The sequence below is a fragment of the Hypanus sabinus genome, chromosome 14, assembly GCF_030144855.1.
Source record: "Hypanus sabinus isolate sHypSab1 chromosome 14, sHypSab1.hap1, whole genome shotgun sequence".
In the NCBI taxonomy this organism is placed as follows: domain Eukaryota; kingdom Metazoa; phylum Chordata; class Chondrichthyes; order Myliobatiformes; family Dasyatidae; genus Hypanus; species Hypanus sabinus.
Genome location: NC_082719.1, coordinates 29,908,727 through 29,932,441, shown reverse-complemented (window position 1 = coordinate 29,932,441; position 23,715 = coordinate 29,908,727). Strand labels below are relative to the sequence as shown.

The window sequence follows — 23,715 nt, the reverse complement described above, 5'->3', positions numbered from 1 at the left end:
TAGAGCAGATCATTGTTTATCCCACTAGAGAATCAGCTATTCTGGATTCGGTGTTGTGCAATGAACCAGAAATGATGGGAGAGGTTAAGGTAAAAAGAACTCTTCAGGAAAAATGATCAGACTATTATCAAATTCACCCTGAAATTTGGGGAGAATCTAAAGCCAGATCTATCAGTATTATAATGGAATAAAGGAAACTACAAAGACATGAGGGAGGAGCTGGTTGAGATGGATTGGAAAAGAACACCGGCAGGGATGACGGCAGAGCAGCAATGTCTAGAATTTCTGGAAACAATTCTGAAGGCACAGGTTATATACATCCAAAAGAGGAAGTATTCTAAAAGAAAGATGACACAACCATGGCTAATGAGAGTAGTCAAAGCCAACATAGAAGCCAAAGAGAGGGCATATAATAGAACAAAAATTAGTGGGAAGTTAGAGATTTGGGAAGTTTTTAAATACCAGCAAAAGGCAACTGAAAAGTCATTAAGAAGGTAAAGATGGGAAATGAAAGTAAACTAGCCCATAATATTAAATAATATACCAGTAGTTTTAGATACATAAAGAGTAAAACAGAGGTGAGAGTGGACATCAGACTGCTGGCAAACAATGCAGGAGAGGTAGTAATGGATGACAACAAAATGGTGGAAGAACTGAATAAGTATTTTGCATCAGTCTTCACTGTGGAAGACACTAGCAGTATGGTGGAAGCTCCAGGTGTCAAGGGTTATGAAGTGTGTTAAGTTACCATTACTAGAGAGAAAGTTCTTGGGAACCTGAAAGGTCTGAAAGTAGATAATTCACCAGAACCAGATGGTGTACAGCCCAGGATTCTGAAAGAGGTGGCTGAAGAGACTATGGAGGCATGAGTAATGATCTTTCAAGAATCACTAGATTCTGGTATGGTTCTGGAAGACTAGAAACTTGCAAATGTTACTCCACCCTTCAAGAAGGGAGAGAGGCAAAAGAAAGGAAATTGTAAGCCAGTTAGTCTGACCTCAGTGGTTGGGAAGATTTTGGAGTCAATTGTTAAGGATGAGGTTTCAGGGTACTTGGAGGCACATGATAAAAATAAGCCATAGTCAGCATGGTTTCCTCAAGGGAAAATCTTACCTGACAATCTGTTGGAATTCCTTGAAGAAATAACAAGTAGGATAGACAAAGGAAAATTGGTTGATGTTGTGTACTTGGATTTTCAAAAGGCATTTGACAAGGTGCCACATATGAGGCTGCTTAACGAGCTACAAGCCAATAATATTACAGGAAGGATTCTAGCATGGATGAAGCAGTGGCTGATTGGCAGGAGGCAAAGACTGGGAACAAAGGGTGCCTTTCTGGTTGGCTGCTGGTGACTAGTGGTGTTCCACGAGGGTTTGTGTTGGGTCCAATTCTTTTTACATAGAAACATAGAAAACCTACAGCACAATATGGCCCTTCAGCCCACAATGCTGTGCCAAGCATGTACTTACTTTAGAAATGACCTAGGGTTACCCATAGCCCTCTATTTTTCTAAGCTCCATGTACCTATCCAGGAGTCTCTTAAAAGACCCTATTGTATCTGCAAAAATTATATGTCATTGATTTGGATGAAGGGATTGATGGCTTTGTTGCAAAGTCTGCAGATGATATGAAGCTAGGTGGGGTGGCAGGTAGCTTCGAGGAAATAGAGAGGCTACAGAAGGACTCAGATTAGAATGTGTAAAGAAGTGTCAGATGGAATACAGTGTCGGGAAGTGGTATGGTCATACACTTTGGTAAAAGAAATGAAAGGGTTGACTATTTTCAAAGCTTTGACCACTTCCAACACCCAATAGCTGATTCTCTAGTGGCTTAAACCATGAACTGCTCTAAAAAGCCATCTCATAGACACTCTGGAGAAAATACAAAAAAAAAATGAGGCACAAAGGGACATGGGGTTCCTCTTGCAGGATTCCCTAAAGGTTAACTTGCAGGTTGAGTCTGTGGTGAGGAAGGCAAATATAATGTTGGCATTCATTTCAAGAGGACTAGAATATAAAAGCAAGGATGTAATGTTGAAAACTTATAAAGTGCTGGTGAGGCCTTACCTGGAGTATTGTGAACAGTTTTTGGGCCCCTTATCTCAGAAAGGATGTGCTGAAACTAGAGAGGCTTCAAAGGAGGTTCATGAAAATGATTCCAGGATTAAATGGCTTGTCATATTAAGAGTATCTGAAGGCTCTGGGCCTGAATTCACTAGTACTGAGAAGAATGAGGGGTGGCCTAATTGAAGCCTATCAAATAGTGAAAGGCCTTGATAGAGTGGATGTCGTGGGAGTGTCTTAGACCAGAGGACGCAGGCGTGTCCTTTTAGTACAAAGATGAAGAGGAAGTTCTTCAACAGAGATTAGTGAATCTGTGGAATTCATTGGCACAGGCAGCAGTGGAGGCCAAGTTTTTATGTATATTTAAGGCAGAGGTTGGGAGATTCTTGATTGGTTAGGACTTGAAGGGATACAGGGAGAAGGCAGGAGCTTGGGGCTGAGAGGAAAATTGAATCAGCCATGAGGGAATGGTGGAGCAGACTCAATGAGTGAAATGGCCTAATTCTGCTCCTATATCTTATGGTCTTATGATCAAAGTGGAAAAACTTCACAAAACTGTAATGAGGGTTTTGGCATCCGGTTCAAGTATCCAATGGATAAAGAGAACTAACTATTCATTAAGCTTCCAGCATTTGTTAAGCTCTTGAAAGCTTAAAGGATGTCATAAATGCAGAGCAAGTAGAGCCACTTGGCTGTGTGCATTCATCGTGCTGGATACCTTGTCCCATTCAGATACTCTTTTCAGGACTTCCAAGCCCAAGCGTGAATTACATAGAAGAGGAGTAAATGGAAAGCATTGTCATATGACTTCTGATAGCCTGAAGGTGTGTGCTCACTGTCCACAGGGTGAATCCGGGTGCCCTTTTTGAGCTTTGGCCAGCATTTTCAACCTTCCTATGATTTCCCTTCTCTCTGAAGTCACAGCAGTGTACTAATAATTAAGGTAGAGTTGGTGCCTTTTAATTGATACTTGCTATATAATTAATTTCATGACTGTGCCACCATTGTACTGACCCCCAACGGTGCAGTGGCCAATAAGCAGCAGGATGAACCATGGCTCCATCAGGTGACTTTCCATATCATCTTTCCAGTATCATTCTTAATCAAATGACCTAGTTTCTGTCCTTAAATGGAAACAATACATATGCAGCTAAACTTATCAATAAACTAAATAGAGGCAGCCAGTTTCCAATAGCTCTACCTTGTTGGGAATTTTGGCAGATATAAACACTTGTGATATTTAATAATTAAAACAATTCAGGTTCTACAATGGGCAGGTGATCTATTCCACTTGATCATTAGCAAGGCAGTGATGTTGACTATCTGTATTTCAATTTCAAAGGATGGATGCCTTAATCAATACATGTGTTCTTACCTGCTGTCTATTTCTACTTTATGTCGTGATTCTCTCCTAGGGCTATAGACTCGTCCGAACACTTTGATGTTCATTATTTGGAACTGTATTGAGTTAAGCAAAGAGATTTACTCTTTTACTTACCAGTATTCATCACTTCTTCAGGGAATTCTCAGTGTTGTGAAGAAAATTCCTCAAATACCTTAATGGTGTGGTTTAACTCAATATTAGAAAAGGCTTCCCTATTATAATAATGTGACATTCTTAATCCTGACCTTCATTGCTCCTTTCAGCATCAGTGAGATAACGGGTAAGTGATGATAATGATTCTTAACCTGTACTAACTATTCAAGGTCAGCTCTCTGCAGCAAGTTCTCCAATAATAATCACCAAATTAGTGCTTTACATAATCTGTAGTCATCTGATCAAACAGATATTCTTTATTCATTAGTTTTATGTTTGGTGCAATTCTTCATAAGAATGAAAACACTGCCTCCAACCCAAGCTGTGAAAGGTTACTATCTCCTTAAGTGTTTGGAAAATAACTAGGCATTCATAATCAGAGAGGCATTGCATTGGACAGTGCTGAAATGAAGAATTCCCACTGGAGCAGTTGACGTGTCTCTTTTGAAGCAAGGCAATCCATTTTAATTTGCCAGAAGTGAATGCTCAGTTCAATTCAGGGGATATTCAATGGGGATTGTAATAAGACTAGTTTGTATTTGCTGTGCAAATTCTATTTTTATTGTTATTAATCACCTCCCTGTCATCTTTGCTCACCACAGAACTCTATCTACCATGTTATCCTGACAGAAGTCCCATTAAGAGTAAGGAGAAGTCATTTTCACATGCAGCTCATGAGTCATATGTAAATAAATCTTCTTCATATTTGCTTGTAGTGGGAATGTATGCAGAGAGCAATTGGCCTAACTTCCATACACTTTCACTTACTCTTCATCCCTCTCCCACTTCAGTTCTAAAACACTAGACTTCCTTTCAGCCATCAATTCTTGACCAAGCAATTGACTTGCTCAGTGCTAACAATGGGTACATTCTTGACTGAGTCTAAAAGTCACTGTTTCCAGCTTCCCCTTAGGACAAACACACGGTGAAGGTTGACACTACAGCAGTAATGTCAGAGTTATAAACGCTTTTGGACAAGAGGAAAAGATCAGGTTGGTTCATTCAGGTAGGTGCAGAAGAACCAAGGTCACCATGAGTGAGATTTTTCCAGATGCCTTTCATTATGGACAAGTCACTTGCATTAAAATTAATTGCTACACCATCCAAATGATAGATTATTTTAACTCTATTTCTTATTTCTTAACATGCATTGAATTACAGTGTTTAACAAATTATGATGCTTATATTAAAAGCTACCGCCACATCCAAGCATAAAAGACAATTCACATTTCAGACACAAATGCAATTGGCTCCTTTGAAGCCAAAAAGCAAATGTGAGGAATAATTAAGTGTGATTTTGGTTTCCAATAATCACAAGAAAACAAGTTGAACAGACTATTAATAATAACAGCTGGCTTGGCTCATTTGTTGTATGCCTGTAACTCTACCTTGGGGTTCAGAAGACTTTATAAGGCTCTTGAGCTTTACTGTCGAGGCTTATAACATGTGAACCCCTTCCTTACAACATTACAAGCAGCTATTGCTCCAAGTGACACATTTATTTATTCATAAACTTCAACATTTTCCATTAAATTTCAATGGCAAGCCAAAGTTCAAGCATCACTTCCCTTGGAAAACAATGAGAGATTCAGCTTACTGGTCTTTTGTTTTCAGCCATTGACCTTCTCCTTCTGAAGATATACAAAGAAAATACTTCACTGTAAACTACACTAAATAGAGTTTTAATACTGCTCAAGTGTTTATATTTTTTCTGTCTTTAGATTTAACATTAACAAAATGGCTACCCTTTACAAATGACGATAATATTCTGTGTTGGTGGTCATCATCAGCAAACAGAATGTTGCAGCTGAGCTCAAACTGTAGCATTGTTGAAGTTTCAAAGTATTTAATATGCAACCCATTTGCACACCAGCCAACATTAGTTCAACTGAATGGAAGTTGCTGCAACATATTTACCAGAATTGCAGCCACATTTAACAAAATACGTTTGTAGTAGACGATGTAAAAGTTAAAGTGGAATGACATTTGTATAATTTTCTTGACTCCATTTCATTATGAAATCTCAGAATATGGAAGACTTAGTAGGACTCCATGTGGCTTTATGAATCTAGTTCTAAGTGAATAGACCTGTTGAGAATGAATCCCAGGCAATTCATATAGAACATCTAAACTGGTGGTTGGAGTTCTTGAAGCTTACTCAGAGGGAAATGTGCTGCAACTGACATTGGTGAAGCAGGTAAATGTGATGCAGCACTTATGAGTACTCCAGCACCCTACACCGCAACTTTCTTCAATATACGGTAGTTGACTTCCTCACCCTACTGCACCCACCCACCCCTGCCCTTTGCAATAGGATCAACAAACTAACATGACATTTGCAATAGTGGGACTAAAATGTAATTAAGCTGTTAGCAACCACATCCAGAATTTCAAAGGGATTGGCATATTAAAACATTCTAACACTCAGGCCAAAAAATATGCATGCAGATGGTAAATTGAGCTGACCTCAATAGAAATAGCTCTGGAAGCCATCAGCATGCTCTGTTAACATAAACCTATTGAGAAATCCATGGCAACAGCAGATAGTCAAAAGATGGCAGGATACTACATTTGGGGACCATAGAATTGATCCTAGACGCTATACGTCTCATAAGTAAGACATTTTTCACCAAAATTAAAATCCGTACATAAACTTACAAATAAAATAACACACTATAACAAAGAAATTGAAACATAACTAGGGAATTTTTTGTTCCTTTTGGTTCCATCACGATTCAAACTTGCCTGAATCATATTGCAATTGAACTCACAAAGTAAGCACAATGTTGCAAAATAAAATTGAAACTGTACTTTTATTTATTTGAAAATTTAAATACACTGTAACTGAGCCACAATCCGCCTATTTAACCCTAGCCTAATCACAGGACGATAGGCCATGATTAAATATCCTATTAACTGGTACGTCTTTGGATTGTGGGGCTAAACCAAAGCACCCAGCAGTAGCCCACATGTTTACAGGAAGGACGTAGAAACTTCTTACAGATGGTGTCAGATTTGATCTCCAAACTCTGATGCCCCAAGCTGTAATAGAGTTGCCCTAAGCTTTATGCTGCCATGGCAGCCTGCTGCCACTTCAAACCAATGTAGTCATTATCAAGAGATGAAACAAGTCCAAAGCTGGTGCTCCTGAATCCACTCACCCAAGCCACCATGGCACAACTCATAAAGTAAATCCTTTGACATACAGCGGTCCTAGGAAGTTTGTGAACCTCATAGAATTTTCTCTGCTTCGGCATAAACATGACCTCAAATATAATCAGATCATCATGTAAATACTAAAACTCGATAAAGAGAACCCAATTAAATAAATAAGACAAACAACTTTATACTTGTTTATTTATTTATTGAGAATCAGATATCCAATATTACATGTATTTGTTGGAAAAAGTATGTGAACCTTTGCTTTCAGTAACTGTTGTGACCCGCTTGTGTAGCAATAACTTCAACCAAATGTTTCCAGTAACTGTTGATCCATCCTGCGCATGGGCTTGGAGGAATTATAGGCTTCAATTCTGGAACGTTGGTGGGATTCCTCGCATGATTTATTTGCTTCAGGTCTTTCCACATTTCTATAAGATTAAGGTCAGTACTTTGACTCCGCCATTCCAAAACACAAATTTTCTTCTTCTTAAACCATTCTGTTGTTGATTTACTCTTGTCTTTCGGATCATTGTCTTGTTGCATATTTCAACTTCCATTAAGCTTCAGGTGATAGACTACTACCCTGACATTCTCCTGTAAAATGTCTTGATATAATTTTGAGCACCTCAATGATTGCAAACTCTCCAGGTTCTGAGGCAGTAAAACAGCCCCAAACCATGATGCTCCTTCCACCATGCTTCACAGTTGGGATGAGGTTTTGGTGTTGGTGTGTAGTGCCCTTTTCCCTCCATACATAGCAATGTGCATTTCTGCCAAGAAGTTCAACTTTGCTCTCATCTGCCATTTATATACTGTCCCAGAAGCATTGCAGAACATGTGCAGCAATGCTTTGTTTGGAGGGCAATTGTTTCCTCCGTGGTGTCGTTCCATAAACACCATTCTTGTTTAGTGTTTTTCTTATAGTGGACACATGAACAAAAACTTCAGCAAGTTGTAGAGATTTCTGCAGGTCTTTTGCTGTTACCCCTGGTTCTTTTTCACCTGCTTCAGAATTACACATTGTGCTCTTGGTGTGATCTTTGCAGGATGCCCACTCTGAGGGAGAGCAGCAACAGTACTGAGTTTTCTCTGTTTGTGGACAATTTCTCTTACTGTGGACTGATGAAAACCCAGGTCTTTAGAAGCCTTTTCCAGCTTCAGGCATCTCAACAATTCTTCTTCTAAGGTCCTCTGAAAGTTGTTTTGACTGAGTCATGGTGCACATAAACAGATCTTTCTTGAGAAGAGCAGGCTTTATCAGTAACCTGAATTTGTGTGTCTTTTTTATAGTGCAGGGCATCTCTACAACCCACTCTTCCAATCTAATCTCATGGAGTAGAGCACCTGATTCCGAATAGTAGAAGGCATTATCCAGAGGTACACATACTTTTTCGAACAAATACATGTAATATTGGATCATTTTCCCAATAACAAAATGAACAAGTATAATGTTTCTGTGTTATTTATTTAATCAGGTTCTTTTTATCTAGTAGTTTTAGGACATACACAAAGATCTGATCACATTTTAGGTCATATTTATGCGGTAATAGAGAAAATTCTACAGGGTTCACAGACTTTCTAGCACCACTCTATTTGAGTGATGCATGCTTTTTTTTCATTTCTGGAAACCTCAGTGCATCTCTTTAGGAATGGCGCTGATAACATTTACTTATCAAATAAACTGTAGTAAGGTTTTAAAAAAAGAAGCATACTTTAATTTTTAGACATTTTATAGTATTATTATACTTCATTAATAATTGCATTTGGTGTAGTCTTCTAGGTAAAGAACAATTTTATTATGTGTAACAGTGAGTCTGGGCTTATGATTGTAATGAGGGAATTTAAGCAGAGGGATTTTAAATAACTGTAGGCCACCGACACGTAACTTGACAACGGGGAAGGCAAGAGATCAAACAGAACATGCTAAAAGGCCAGTCAGATAGTATCAGTGGAAAGAGAAACAGTTAATGCAATGGGTCAGAGACCTTTCAATATAACAGGTAAAGAAAGAGAGTTAGTTTTCAGTAGCAGAGAATGTGGAAGTAGGATTGGCAGAACAAAGATACGGGGAGATCAAATGAATAAATGCAGCAGGTTGATATACATTCCGCTACCTTGCCTGTGTAATGCTTTGTTAACATCAGGGCTAAAGGGCATGTTAGACTAACAAGCAGAGAAAGAAAAAAGTGAATCAAAATACGAATAGGAGAAATTGCCATTTCTCATACAAACAGAAAACCAGTGAGTTACTGAAAGTTTGAGAATTCAGTATTGAGTCTAGAAAATTGCAATGTGCCCTGATCTAAGATCATGTGTACTTTGTTAAACTGACATTGGGTTTTGTGCTAACAGTGCAGCAAGATATTGACAGATAGATCAGAGTGGGATGGGGAATTAATGCAACAGTCAACCTGAAGCTCAATGTCACTTCTGCAGATTGAACAGAGATAATCTATTAAGAGATTGCTTGTTCATATACAGCATTGGAAGAAATGCAGGTGGATCACCTCAAAAGACTGTATGCAAATGAATGGTGGGAAGTCTAGAGATGAATGGCGATTGCATAGGAAAGTGTTTTATGATGGGGAGTGGTGGCTGGGAATGGGAGAGCAGACCAATGAGGATCACAGATGACTGGAGGGATACTGTAATGATAGAGAGCATGCAGTAGAGGTTCACCAGAGTGTTGACTGGAGTGGAAAGCTGTAGCTATAGAGAGACTTTGGAAGGCTGGGCTTATTCTGTAAAAAAACTGAGAGATGACCTTACAGAGGTTTACAAAATTATGAAGGACATATACTCTATATGATAAATAATCGGAACTATGCACCCTAAGCAGGATAGTCTGGAACTAGATAGCGCAGATTTAAGGTCAAGGGGAGAAATTTAAAGAAGATCAGATGGAACATTCTTTCCCTCACAAAGAGTGTACTGAATATCTGGAATGAGCTGGCAGAGGAGCTGATGGAAGCAGATACAAGTACACTGTTTAAAAATGTGATCGGATAGGTACTTTGATAGAAAAGGAATTAAGAATCAGGATCAGCTTTAATATCACCAGCATATGTTGTGAAATTTGTTAACTTTGCAGCAGTTCAATGAAATACGTAATAATGGAGGGAAACATAAATAAGTAAATCAATTACAGTAAGTATATATATATATACACACACACACACATTAAATAATTAACTTAAAAATAGTGCAAAAACAGAATTAGTAGAAGCGAAGTGGTGTTCATGGTTTCAATGTCCATTTAGGAATTGGATGGCAGATAGGAAGAAGCTGTTCCTGAATCACTGAGTGTGTGCCTTCAGGTTTCTGTACCACTTTCTTGATAGTAACAATAAGAAGAGGTCAGGTCCTGGGTGATGGGGGTCCTTAATAACAGATGTCACCTTTCTGAAACACTGTTCCTTAAAGATGTCTTGGATACTCTTGAGGCTAGTACCGAAGATGGAGCTGACTAAGTTTACAATTTTCTGTAGCTTCTTTCGATCCTGTGCAGTAGCACCACCCCTCCCCCACCAGACGGTGATACAGCCTGTCAGAATGCTCTCCAATGTACATGTGTGGGAATGTCTTAGGTAACAAACCAAAACTTCTCAAATTCCTAATAAAATATATCCCATTGTCTTACCTTCTTTGCAGCTGCATTGATATGTTGGGGCCAGGTTAGATCCTTAGTGATCTTGACACCCAGGAACTTAAATTTGCTCACTCTCTCCATTTCTGATTCCTCTATTCCTCTATGAGAATTGGTTTGTGACCCATTGTCCTACCCTTTCTGAAGTCCACATCAGCCCTTCGGTCTTACTGACATTGAGTGCTAGCTTGTTGCTGCGGCATTACTCAGCTAGCTGGTATATCTCAAGCTTGTAAGCCCTCTCATCACCAACTGAGATTCTACCAATGATGGTTGCATCAACAATAAATTTCTAGATGGCACTTGAACTACGCCAAGTCATACAGTCATGGGTATAGAGAGAGTAGAGCTGTGGGCTAAGTATACATCTGAGGTGCGGCAGTCTTGACCATCAGTGAGGTGGGGTTATTAATACCAATCTGCACAGATTGTGGTATTCCGATTAGGAAGCCAAGGGTCCATTTGTAGAGGGAGGTCCAGAGACCCAGATTCCGTAGCTTATCGGTCAAGACCCTAGGAATGACAGAGTTAAATGTTGAGCTATAGTCAACAAACAGCATCCTGACATAGGTGGTTGCATTGTCCAGGTGATCAATGACCGAGTGAAGAGCCATTGAGATTGCATCTGCTGTAGACCTGTTGAGACAATAGGCAAATTGCAGTAAGTCTAGGTCCCTGCTGAGGCGGGAGTTGATTCTGACCTTAACCAACCTCTCAAATCACTTCATCACTCTAGATGTGAGTGCTACTGCATGATTGTTGTTAAGGCAGCTCACACTACTCTTCTTGGGCACTGGTACAATAGTTGCCCTTTTGAAGCAGGTGTGAACTTCTGGCCATAGGAATGAGAGGTTGAAAATGTCCTTGAATGCACCCACCAGTTGGTTGGCACAAGGTTTTAGAGCTTTACCAGATGCTCTATTGGGGCCTGCCGCCTTATGAGGGTTCACCCTCCTGAAAGACAGATTAGTATTGGCCTTCGAGACAGAGGTCGCAGGGTCACTGCTGCAGCAGGGATCTTCATAGCTGTAGTTATATTCTCCCTTTCAAAGCAGGCGTAAAAGGCATTGAGCTTGTCTGGTAGTGAAGCATCACTGCCATTCATGCTATTGCAGGAAGTAATAGTCTGCGGTCCCTGCTAGAGTTGATGTGCATCCGATGTCGCCTCCAACCTCAGAATTGTTTCCTAGCTCTTGAAATAGCCCTCTGCATGTCATACCTGGTGTACACACTCACACAGGTTTTATTGAAGCCGCTGACAAATGTGGCTTACTCATCCAGGTTCAAAGATGAAACGCTGAATACAGTCCAGTCCTCCAATTCAAAGCAGTCCTGTAGGCACTCCTGTGCTTCCCTTGTCCATACCTTCTTGGTCCTCACTGCTGGTGCTGCAGTCTTCAGTCTCTGCCTATACTCGGAGAGTAGAAGTACAGCCAGGTGATCGGACTTCCCGAAGTGAGGGCGTGGAATAGCACGCTAAGAACTCTTGATCTTAGTGTAACAGTGGTCCAGTGTGTTTTTCCCTGTAGTACTGCAAGTGATTTGTTGATGATGATTGTTTAGTGGTTTTTAGTGATTGTTTAGTGAAGGGATTGTATACTAATGTTGGCCTGCAGGATTAGCATAGATGGGCATTACAGTCAACATGGATAAGATAGACAAACTATGCCTCGTTCTGTGTTGTATGTTTCAACAAATTGATGATTGCATGAAAAGTTGTGATATCTTTGTCAGAGGGGAATATGAGTCTGGTGATGAACTGGAGAATTGCCAGTAATAGTGCATTAATTGTGAAAGCTGGCAGGACTGTATGCGAATACTGGAAAACTCATTTTTGGTCTGCCTAGGAGGAGAAGGAATGAGAGCAGAGATCCAGGAAGTGGAAGCACAGTGGTAAAGGACTCGGTCCAGTATGGTAGACAGACAGCCAGTATTTAGGAAGAAGGACAAGAAGGACTGCTGGTAAGAAGGGGATGTGGCCTGACGTAGCAACCTCCTGGAGGCCAACCAAAGGTGTTTTTGTCCTTTTTAAACATCTTTTTATGATCATAAGACAATGCTGGATATTAAGAACTTAAAGTACTGCACGTTTACCCCATTAACTCACTGCTCTCTGGCAGAAGAGCTGGAGTTCATGTAAAGCATTTTACTGCCTGCTACAGAGAAGCATCGGAGTCTGTGTGTGAAAGCGGTGAGCAGTCTAACAGCGAGTGATTGCCTCGGACATTTCTCTTGCAATCATGAGATACAGTTGTTCACTGGTAATGTAAAATGCTGAAAGTCCATTACCCTTGTTTATTGGTGAGAAAGGCAGCAGAAGAACTGTGTGGCCTCGGCCATAGGCTTGCCTGTTGCTGCCGTCCAAGAAAGGAGGTGCGAGAGGAGGTGTGGTGTGGTGTCCATGCTGGGTCAGGGGCTTAACTCTTCTGTCAGAGCTGCCAGCCAGTGTTCTGTCAGTGGAAGACAAGCTGGATTGTGTGCCTGCTTACATTCATCTGTGGACTGCTGAGAACTGCTTGTTCTTGCTGATAACACCCATGCACCATCAATTTATGGGAAATGTCTCACAGAGACGTGCTATATATTGTACTTGCTTATATGTGCTATATGAGCCTTGTGCTGTTTGACACTGTTGGTACTGTGGTTTGCAACTTGGTCCCGGAGAAATGCTGTTTCATATAGCTGAATTCATGGATATTCATGTATTGCTGAATGGCAATTAAACTTGAATTTGACTTCTGAGGAATTCATCTAAAACTTCAAGTATATTGCTTATTTCTCTGTCCATAGATGCTGACTGAGCTGCATTTTCTGTTTTTGTCTGTTTCAGATTTCTGTACGGCCGGATAAAATGCAAAGCCAAACAAAGAGCAAACTTCCTGTTCAGCTATTATGCCAAGTCGAGTGAGGGGTAGCTGAGCGCGTCGACACAATTTGAGACACGAATTGTCGAATACACTTAAACGTGCTATGCTAAATTTACCATATTGGAGGGCTTGCTTGTCCCGCTGAACTCAAGCCGAATTCTGCCAAGGCACAGTTGCGGTGACAACCTGTGGGGTAGAAGAACTGGTTTGTGCAAGGGGTGAGGTATCATTTCCTCCTAAAAGAAGTGTAACTGGGGGCAAACACAACCAGAACTACTCCATGCCTTACAGAGGGGCTTCATCACTGGACCAAGTCATGAGTGGTGTGGGGTACAGAAGAGGAAATGAAGGAACACAGTGTTAGATTCAGAGCCCACAGGCATTGACTAGAACATAGAACATGTTACAGTACAGCACCAGAACAGGCCCTCTTGCACAAACTGTGCCGAACCAAATAATAATCAAATGGCTTTCTAAACTAATCCCTTATGCCTACACAATGTCCATATCCTTCCACTGTCTTCACATTCCAGTACCTATCTAAATGTCTCTGAAGTCCCTAACGGTACCGCCCCAGGCAGTGCATTCCAGGCACTCACCGTCCTCTGTGTAAAAAACTTGCCCCTCATATCTCCTTTAAAATTACCTCCTCTCATCTCAAATGCACGTCTTCTGGTTTTAGACATTTCAATCCTGGGATAAAGATACTGTCTGTCTTCTCTATGCTGTCTCTCATAATCTCTCAGATCTCCCTCAGCCTCTGTCGTTCCATAGAAAACAGCTCAAGTTTATCCAATCTCTCGCTATAGCACATGCCCTCTGATCTACGCGGCCCTCTGATCTGGTAAATCTCTTCTGCACTTTCTCCAAAGCCTCAGCACTTTTCCTAGAATGGAGCGACCAGACTTGTATACAATGCTTGAGATGTGGCTAAACTACTGTAGAATTTTATAAAGCTACAACATAACTTCCTGACCTTTGAACTCAGTGCTTCAACTAATGAAGCAAAGCATGCCATATGCTTTCTTAACCTCCCTATCAACCTGTGTAGCCACTTTCACTGAGATATGAACTTGAACCCCAAGATCCCTCTGCTCATCAATACTGTTAAGGGTCTTGCCTTTAACTCTTTACGTTTGACCTACCATGGTGCAACACTTTGTATTTGGGCAGGCTAAACTCCATCTGCCATTTCTCTGCCCGTATCCTGCCATGTTTTCTGCAAGTCATCTACTCTATCCACAACTCCACGAGTCTCTGCAGACTTACTAACCCATCCATCTACATTTACATCCGAATCATTTATATAAATCACAGGCAGCAGAGGTCCCAGTACAGATCCCTGCAGGACACCACTCCAGCTAGAATATATCCCTTCAACAATCACCCTCCGTCATCTTTTAGCAAGCCAGTTCTGAATCCAAATGGCCAATTCACCATTAACCCTATTCACTTTAATCTTCTGGCTGAGTCTCCCATGATGGAACTTGTCAAAAACCTTATTAAAACCTATATAGACATCCACAGCCTATTAAAACCTATATAGACATCCACACCTTATTAAAACCTATATAGACATCCACAGCTCTACGTTCATCAATCATCTGAGTCACCTTGTCAAAAAACTCCATCAAATTAGTAAGACATCACTTGCCCCATACAAAGCCATGCTAGCACTTCATAATTAGACCATGGTTTTCCAAATGCTCATAAATCCTATTCCTAAGAATTCTCTCCAGCAACTTCCCTGCTACTAACATGAGACTCACTGGTCTATAGTTTCCAAAATCATCCATAATTTTCTTCTTGAACAATAGAACAACCCTAGCTACCTGCCAGTCCTCCAGGACCTTGCCTGTGGCTAGAGAAAAAGCAAAGGTCCCAGAAATCTCTTCACTGGCCTCTCTCAATAATCTGTAGTATATCCCATCAGGCCCTGGAGACGTATCCAATTTATTGCTCTTTAAGAGGCCCAACACTACCTCCTCCTTTATTTTCAAATGCCTGAGCATTTTAATACTCATGGCACTGATCTCCCTTAAGTTGTTAGTTAAATTAATAAGTATAGATTACTTAGGTTCTCTCAAGTACTGAATAAATTTACTAGTGCTTTTAATTTATTGTACATTCTTTTATTTCTCTCACTTTGGATCCCAAGTTGAGCCTAAAAATTTAAAACATCTGCAATTTTCTAACTTTCAGGCATAAGAAGTCAGCTAAATGTATCCTGGCCCTGGGAGGAGCTATGCCATCTAATTCCTGGAAGGATGATGGAGAGACAGGGGGATTGTGAATGGGAGCAGTGACTGAGAGTTCTCTGCTATATACCTATGTGGCTCAGAAGTTTACTCTTGCTCCACAAAATGGATGATATGCTTTCAAGTTTTAGAGGGCCCATAATTGTTTCATTTATGAACTGTTGTATAAGCTGCAATAAGCCAATGGGCAAACCATGTGAACTCTTTCCAACAGCTCCCAAGCGTTGTAACATTGTATGATCGTAATTTAAAATGGTGAACTTTTATCTCACCAAGACTGAAGCTTGCATTGGCTGATAATGTGAGGAAGGGTGCGGTATAAAATTATTGAGATCGATAGTAGTCATGGGCCACCAGCTATATGGAATTTGCCTATTTGCCTCATGCAAATGCACACAATGCACTCGCCAGACTGGAACTAAACTTCTGAAAGTGAGATATGAGTGCATGGAACATCTCATGACATGGAACACAGAACATAGACCAGTACTGTACAAGTCCATGATGTCATGTCAACTAATTAAACCGATGACTCCTAATTAGTCTAATCCCCCTTCTCTACACATATTCTTTCCTCCTCTGCATATTCACGTGCCTATGACTGCTTTAAATGCTTTTTTGCTACCGATATCTACCACCATGCCTGACAGTGTATTCCATGCACCTGCCGCTCTCTATGTAAAAAAAATACTATTCTTGTAATCTCATTTATACTTTTTCACCTCACCTTAGATTCATGCCCTCTAGTACTAGATATTTCAATCCAGGGAAAACAATACTCTCGATCTATGATTTGCATAATTTTATAAACTTCTATAAGATCTCCCCTCAGTCTCTGATGGTGCTTGAGAAAATAGGCCCAGGTTGTCTAACCTCTCCTCATAGCATATATGCTCCAAACCAGGCAGCATCCTGGTAAACCCCTGTTGCACCCTCTCTAAAACCTCCAAATCCTTCCAGTAATATGATAATTGATACTGAATACTATACTCTTAATGTGCCTAATCAGAGTTTTATAAAGCTACAATATAACTTTCGGGCTCTTGAACATTATGTCCTGACTAATGAAAGTAAGCATACCTTATGCATACGTTACCACCCTATCAAGCTGTGTGGACACTTTTAGGGAGCCATGTGCCCTGACACCAGGATCCCTAGGTTCATCAACTCTGATAAGGATCCTGCTATTGTACTCTCACTTTATGCTGGATCTCCCAAAGTGCAGAACCTCTCACCTGCTCAGATTATACTCCACCTGCCATTTTTTCCACCCATATCTGCAACTGATCTATATTCCACTGTTTCCTTTGGTGATCTTCAATGCAAATCACAATGTCACCAATCTTTATTTTGTCTACAAGCTTAGCCACACACCCTCCCACATTTTCATCCAAATCATTTACACATATGTCAAACAGCAGAGCTCCCAGTACAGATATCTGCAGAATATCTCCAGTTACAAATTTCAATCCAGAATAAGGCTGGACAACCACCATCCATTGTCTTCTATGCACACACCAATCTCAGATTCAATCAGTCAGTTCACCTTGGATACCACACATCCCAATTTTCTGGGTGAGCCTTCCAAGTCGGATCTTGTCAAATGACTAAATTCCATGGATACAACATCTGCTGCTCTACTTTCATTGATAACCTATGTCACCTCCTTGAAAAACTTGTTCAGTTTAGTCAGACATGACCTGCCTTGCACAAAGGCATACAAAGAGTCCTTAATTAGCCAATGAGTGTTTGGGTTTCAGGAAAAATTCCACTGGGCAGTGCACCAAAACATTTCACTATGCAGAAGAACTTCTGCTTCAGAACACTTTCATATCCACAGATGCAATTTCTGACTGAAATATTTTTATTGATTTTTGCATAAGAAATATTCATTCTTATAATATTAAAATTGATCCTTTCAAGTGGCAGCTCCAGAAAACTCTGAAATTTTAGAAAAGATCAGGTTTCATGATTGCTTGGAAGGAAAATAAATGCACATTTGAAGAATTGCATTCATGTTAAATTTAACTGCACAATTTAAAATGAACATCAATCTGATCATTTTGTTCTCAACAATCAATTTGCAAGTACTAAGAAGCAAAGAGCAGATCAAGTCACAAAACAGTCCATAGGACCTGGTGCTATTAAATGCATGAAGACACAATATCAAAGTTCTAGGGAATACAACCAACTAAATTCCAAGAAATTGGAAACATGATGCAAATAGAGTTCAGATCAAAATGATTCACATTGGCTTGTCCAGTGTTGCTGTAATTTAACATCAGACATATTAATCTGGATCTTATGAAGTATATAAGGAGACAATCAATTAAAAGTCCCCCTGGGCAGATTGGATATCATAGAGAATGTAATAGTCAAGAGCCAGAACCACCAAAGTGGAAGCCTAATGCTATTCTCTTGAGACAGACTATTCTTTTAAACTTAGGAACAATGTGTCAAATGAACTCTTTTCCATTTGACATGTTATTTTCCATTTTTAGGATAGGTGAATCCCTGGGATCATACAGGATATACCCCCGGTTATGATGTAAAGTGAGGGAGCTGATTGTTGGATATTGACGATGATGCTTGCATTCTCCTTGGCCATATGAGTGATACCAGAGGACTGGAGGATGGCAAGTGTTCTTCAGTCGTTCTAGAAAGGTCATGGGGATAACCCTTGGACTAATAGGCCAGAAAGCCTTACGTCAGTGGTGGGCAGACTAATGGAGACATCTTAGGGACAGGGACAGGATTTACAAGTATTTTGGAAAAGCTCGTTTTATTGGAGATAGTCAGCATGGTTTTTGCAGAGTAGGTTGTGCTTCACGAGCCTAGTTGAGTTTTTCAAGCACATGACCTAACAAGTTGATGAAGGTAGAGAAGTGGGTATGGTGTTTATGGCATTTTATAAGGTTCCCCTTAGTGAGCTCATCCAGAAAGTCGTAAGGCATAAGATCCAGAGAAGCTTGGCTACAAGGATTCAGAATTGGATTGTCCATAGAAGGTAGAGGGTGGTAGTAGATGGGGCACATTCTTTTGGAAGACAATGGCCAGTTGCATCTGCAGGGATCTGATCTGTGATCCTTGCTCTTTGAAATTTTTATAAATGAATTGGATGAGGAAATGGAGGGGTGGATTTGTAACTTTGCAGATGATACAATGGTTGGTTGTGTTGTGGAGAAACACACAGATTTAACAGAATAATACTTCGGCTCTTCTCGAGAGATTACACAAAATGGGATTGTACCTTCTTATTCTTGATATTTTAAGAGGAGCTAATATTTAGACAAAAAAATGTTTCCACAGTTTGTGAAGCTCATGGCCAAGGAGGACATACTGAAAATGAAAGGCAGCCCTCTCTTACTGAAAGCTAGATATGTTCAGAACTGTCTTCCATAAGCAACATTTGAGACCAGGGTCAATAGCTAAACTTAAAACAGATGTTGATGGATTTTTATAAGCAAGATATTATGGAGAGAAAGGCAAGTGTATGGAGTTAGATAACAGCTCAGTCACAAAGAGATCAGGCTTAAAGTGCTACGTAACCTATTTTAATATGGTTCTTCCAGACCATTCTCATTAACTTTAATATCTAAAGGGAACATACAGCAGATCATCAAAAAATCCACTGTATATACAGAAACTATAAGATGATTATCATTTTGTAGAGAAAGCCTGAGAATTAATCACTAAACTGTTTGTTTTTACTGCAACAATTGCTAATGACAAAGAACTTATGAGTTATTTAAGACAGTGAATTGTTACACACGCTTTATTTGTAAATAGCTCACAAACTTTTCACAAGCATTGATTGATGTTTGCAACTGCATCAAATGTGTTTTCTTATGGGCATTCTAGTGTATGAAGCGTTTGGTTGTGATATTTAACTGTTGAGCTAATTAATATGACCACTTAAGACCACACGCCAATGTAACCCTTGGGGGAATGATTCAGAAAGAGAGATCCAGGCAAATCAGGAGCTGTCTGTCCTTGTAAAGTTCTGACATCTGTCTGTCCTTGTAAAGTTCTGACATCTTATTTCAATATCCTTTTGAAAGTGTTGTTAACTAAGGGTGCATACACATTCACAGGTGAATATTTAGAGATTCCAACTTGCTATTGAAGGAAAATTTAGGCGTATTCTTGGTGTCTGAGCCAACATTCCTCCTTTACACGCAACCCCAAAAAAATAAATGAACAGTTCTCCGCTGACAGTGGGCTAATGCCAAGTTGGCAGGCAGAGAAGGAAATGCAATTCTAAAAGCAATAATTTGCTACAACTTTCTTGAGATTTAAAGCTGGTAGATTTTATCTCCCTGGAATGTCTAGTTATCTGCTGCCCATTTGGACTGTAAATTGGGATATATTAGCATGAAGAACTTTTTGTACAAATTGTCAACAATATTGTCCAATTTTGCAACTAGACATTTGAAGGAAAGCATTTTCTAATAAGTATTTTATACATTGTATAACAAACAGAAGAAAGAACCTGTAGTAACTCAAGATTTCTCATCTCACACAGCACAATAGATTTATTGTGTTCATATTGAGGGTGAGCAGTGTTTACAGACTGAAATGAACTCATTAGAAGAAGAGAATTTTAGAAGCTGAAAGCTATTGTTGTCCGTGGATAGAGTGAGTCAATTCAATATATGGAGGAGAAGCAATGATGAATAGTACACTGCCATAGTCTGAACTAATAAAAAGATTGTATTTATATTTATTTCTCTCTGTGACTTGAATAATTGTTTGAAATGCTATATCCCTCAAAACTATGGGCCAAGAGTTGGACTGCAGGATTAGGCCAGACAGCCAGAGTTGATATGTTGACCAGAATGGTCTTTCTCTGTGGTGCAGGCATCCATAATTTCTAGATTTTATATTGAACCCTTGAAATTATTCCAATGATCATGCACCAGTGTAAACAGTCTGATTTAATGGAGGTGTTTCAGACCTCATACTTCACATAATCGGGCTAGTTATGGCTGCAGCATACAGCAAGACCCAATAACTCATAAAACATAAGACACAGGAGCAAAATTAGGCAATTCAGCCCATCGAGTCTGTTCTGCTATTCCATCATGGCTGATTTATTGTACCTCTCAAACCCATTCTCCTGCCTTCTCCTCATATCCTTTGACACCCTGAAATCCAGCACACTCAAGACATTGATAGTGCCAGGTTGCAGGTCTTCTGTACTATGGGATGTTATTTCTATTAACATTTAAACTGTCTCTTAATCATCTTTCTTTGGGATATTACTCAGCTGATAATACACTTTCTATCAAAGCAGTTAAGTTGAAAGGAAGCGTGAATAAAATGCTCAGGGTGAAAATGTTGAAGATAGAATAGTACAACACAGTAGAGGCCTTTTGACCCATAATGTTCTGCTGTCCTTTTTAACCTACTCCGTGATCAACTTAACCCTTCCCTCCTACACAGCACACAAGTCTCCATTTTAATTCCAACCCAGACAGCTACCTACCTCTGACATCTCCCTTAAACTTTCCTCCATTCACTTTAAATGGATGTCCTCTGGTATTAGCCACTGCTACCCTCAGAAAAAGTTGCTGGTTACCCACTCTATCTATGTCTTTTATAATGTTATACAGTTGCATCAAGTCACCTCTCAATCTCATTCACTGCAAAGAGAGAATCCCTAGCTGATTCGATCTTTCCTCAGAAGACATGTTCTCATGTTCTTTAATCCACATCCTGGTAAACCTCTGCACCCTCTCTAATGGTGAGTTGAAAGGAGTGCAGGAATTGTGGCTTTTGTGATTCACAAGGCTGTCCAAGAAGTGGGGCCCTGGTGAGTGGAAAGGAAATATAGGAATTGAAGCCCCAGTAAGTCAGAGCATGGGAGCAATTGCCCTGGGGACTGGCAAAGCACCAGGAGAGCCAGGTGCTAAAGGCATCAGGATTTCAAGTCCCCAGATAGTTGAGTAATGGGGTTTCATTGAGTAAAAGTTCTTGGAGCTCAAATAAAAATTTAAAGAAAAAATAAAAGTAAATGAGAAACCATGTAGATAGGAAGAAGACAAAAGTGACAAAAAAGGTCAGCCATTTTTCAATTCATGGAAAAGGCTAAATTTGTGATGCAAAATATGTTGATGTTTCTTATATAGCTTCCTTCAATCTCATGATAGAAGAATACAATCTACAGTATGCATAAAATCTAATTTTATTCATGCACTGAAAATTAAGGTAACTTAGGGGGAGGATAGGACCACTCAATCAGAAAGAAGTCAGAGAAAGTAGGTGAGCTACTAAATAAATACCTAGAATTGATCTTCACCAAGTAGAAAGAGAAGGAGAGTAGGATCAGTGCAAGGGATGTTAATATACCAGCACATGTTGATATCAAGAAGGAGGAGATTTTGAACATTTATTGTGGATAAGTCTCCAGTGCTGAAGAAGCAGGGTGTTTGAAGGACTTAAATATATCAGGGGAATGGGCAAAGAAGTGGCAGATGGAATATAATGCAGGGAAATGCATGGTCATGCACTTTGGTAGAAAGAATAAAGGTATGAACTATTTTGCAAGTGGGGAATTCAAAAATCTGAGGTGCAAAGGGACTTGGGAGTCCTAGTGCAGAATTGCCTAAAGGTTAATTTGCAGATTGAGTGGATGGTGAGGAAGGCAAATGCAATGTTAGCATTCATTTTGAGAGGACTAGAATGTAAGAGCAAAGGTACGATATTTAATATTTTGGACACAAGAATCAACTACAGCTGCTTGCCCACAGTGGGTAAATTTGGAATGTAAATCTGTACAAGACTTTTCATTGTTTTCTATTTTAGGATTTTCACTTCCTTTTTCTTTATCTAAATTGAATAAGCAAATAACTAAACCTATAGTCAAATATACATTGCAAATTTGGTTTCAATTTTGTAAATTTTTTGGTTTGAATAAGTTTATTTTATGATACTCTATAATATCTAACTATTTTTTTCAGCCCTCTTTTATGGATCAAGCTTTTCTTTTATGGAAAACAAAAGGTATAACATGTATCCGTGATTTGTTTTTGGATGATAGTGTTATGTCCTTTGAACAGTTATCTAATAAATATAATTTACCTAAAACCCATTTTTTTAGATATGTGCAAGTTAGGAATTTTTTATATAATGAGTTACAGTCTTTTCCGAAACTATGTCCATTGGACATTACGGAAAGAATTTTAGCTCTGAATCCTTGTCAAAAGGATTTAGTAGCTTTCATTTATAATATGATCATGAAAATACAGCCAGATGTATCAGAAGAAATTAAGAAGGAATGGGAAGAACTTCATTGTCTTATATCCACTGAGCAGTGGGAGAAAATTTTACTATTAGTCAATTTGTCCTCTATTTGTGCTAAACATGTCCTAATACAATTTAAGGTGGTACATAGAGCTCATATGTCTAAGGATAAACTTGCTCGATTTTATTCTCATGTTAATCCAACCTGTGACAGATGTCATTCTGATGTTGCTTCATTGACCCATATGTTTTGGTCTTGTCCTTGTTTACAAAATTGCTGGAAAGATATTTTCAGTATTATTTCAAGAGTTCTGAATATCAATTTCCAACCGCATCCTATTACTGCAATTTTTGGTTTACCAATGGTGGATAAAGGTCGTTTATCCTCTTCGTCTTGATGAATGATTGCATTTGTTACATTAATGGCTAGAAGATCTGTTTTATTGAATTGGAAAGAAATTAATCCTCCAACTATATTTCAGTGGTTTTCTCAAACTATCTCTTGTTTGAGTTTAGAAAAAATTAGAGGTGTTGTCTTTGATTCTTCAGTTAAATTTGAAGAAACTTGGAGACCATTTATTCAACATTTTCATATGAGTTAAATTGTCTTTTCCTAAACCTCACTTTTATTATCCTTTATTATTTGGATGGAGGTTCGGAGTTATTGGCACTACTGTATGTATCTAACGTTATGCAATGGCCCATGTTGGTTAGTGTTTTTTTTACTTCTCTTTTTTTGTTTTTTTTTCCTTTCTGTTTCTTTTGTTCATAAATACTATGAGTTTGGAAGGCTATATATATTGATTATTATATATTTGAATGTCTACTTAAACTATCAACTATGTACTCTCAAACACTTTGTATTCATGTTTCATTTATGTTTGCTTTAAAATTAATAAAAAGATTTAAAAAGAAAGAATGTAAGAGCAAAGGTTTA

The 23,715-nt window shown here is 39.3% G+C and overlaps 1 long non-coding RNA gene across 1 annotated transcript in view; it reads left to right on the top strand.

Moving 5' to 3' along the window:
• Nucleotides 1-22,554, top strand: part of LOC132404639 (uncharacterized) — a 54,400-nt gene extending 31,846 nt beyond the window's left edge. Inside the window, exons 2-3 of the long non-coding RNA XR_009515621.1 lie at nucleotides 13,239-13,493; nucleotides 15,478-22,554. This is a non-coding gene — a long non-coding RNA (uncharacterized LOC132404639). The remainder of the gene's footprint in view (nucleotides 1-13,238; nucleotides 13,494-15,477) is intronic.
• Nucleotides 22,555-23,715: the final 1,161 nt, after the last annotated feature.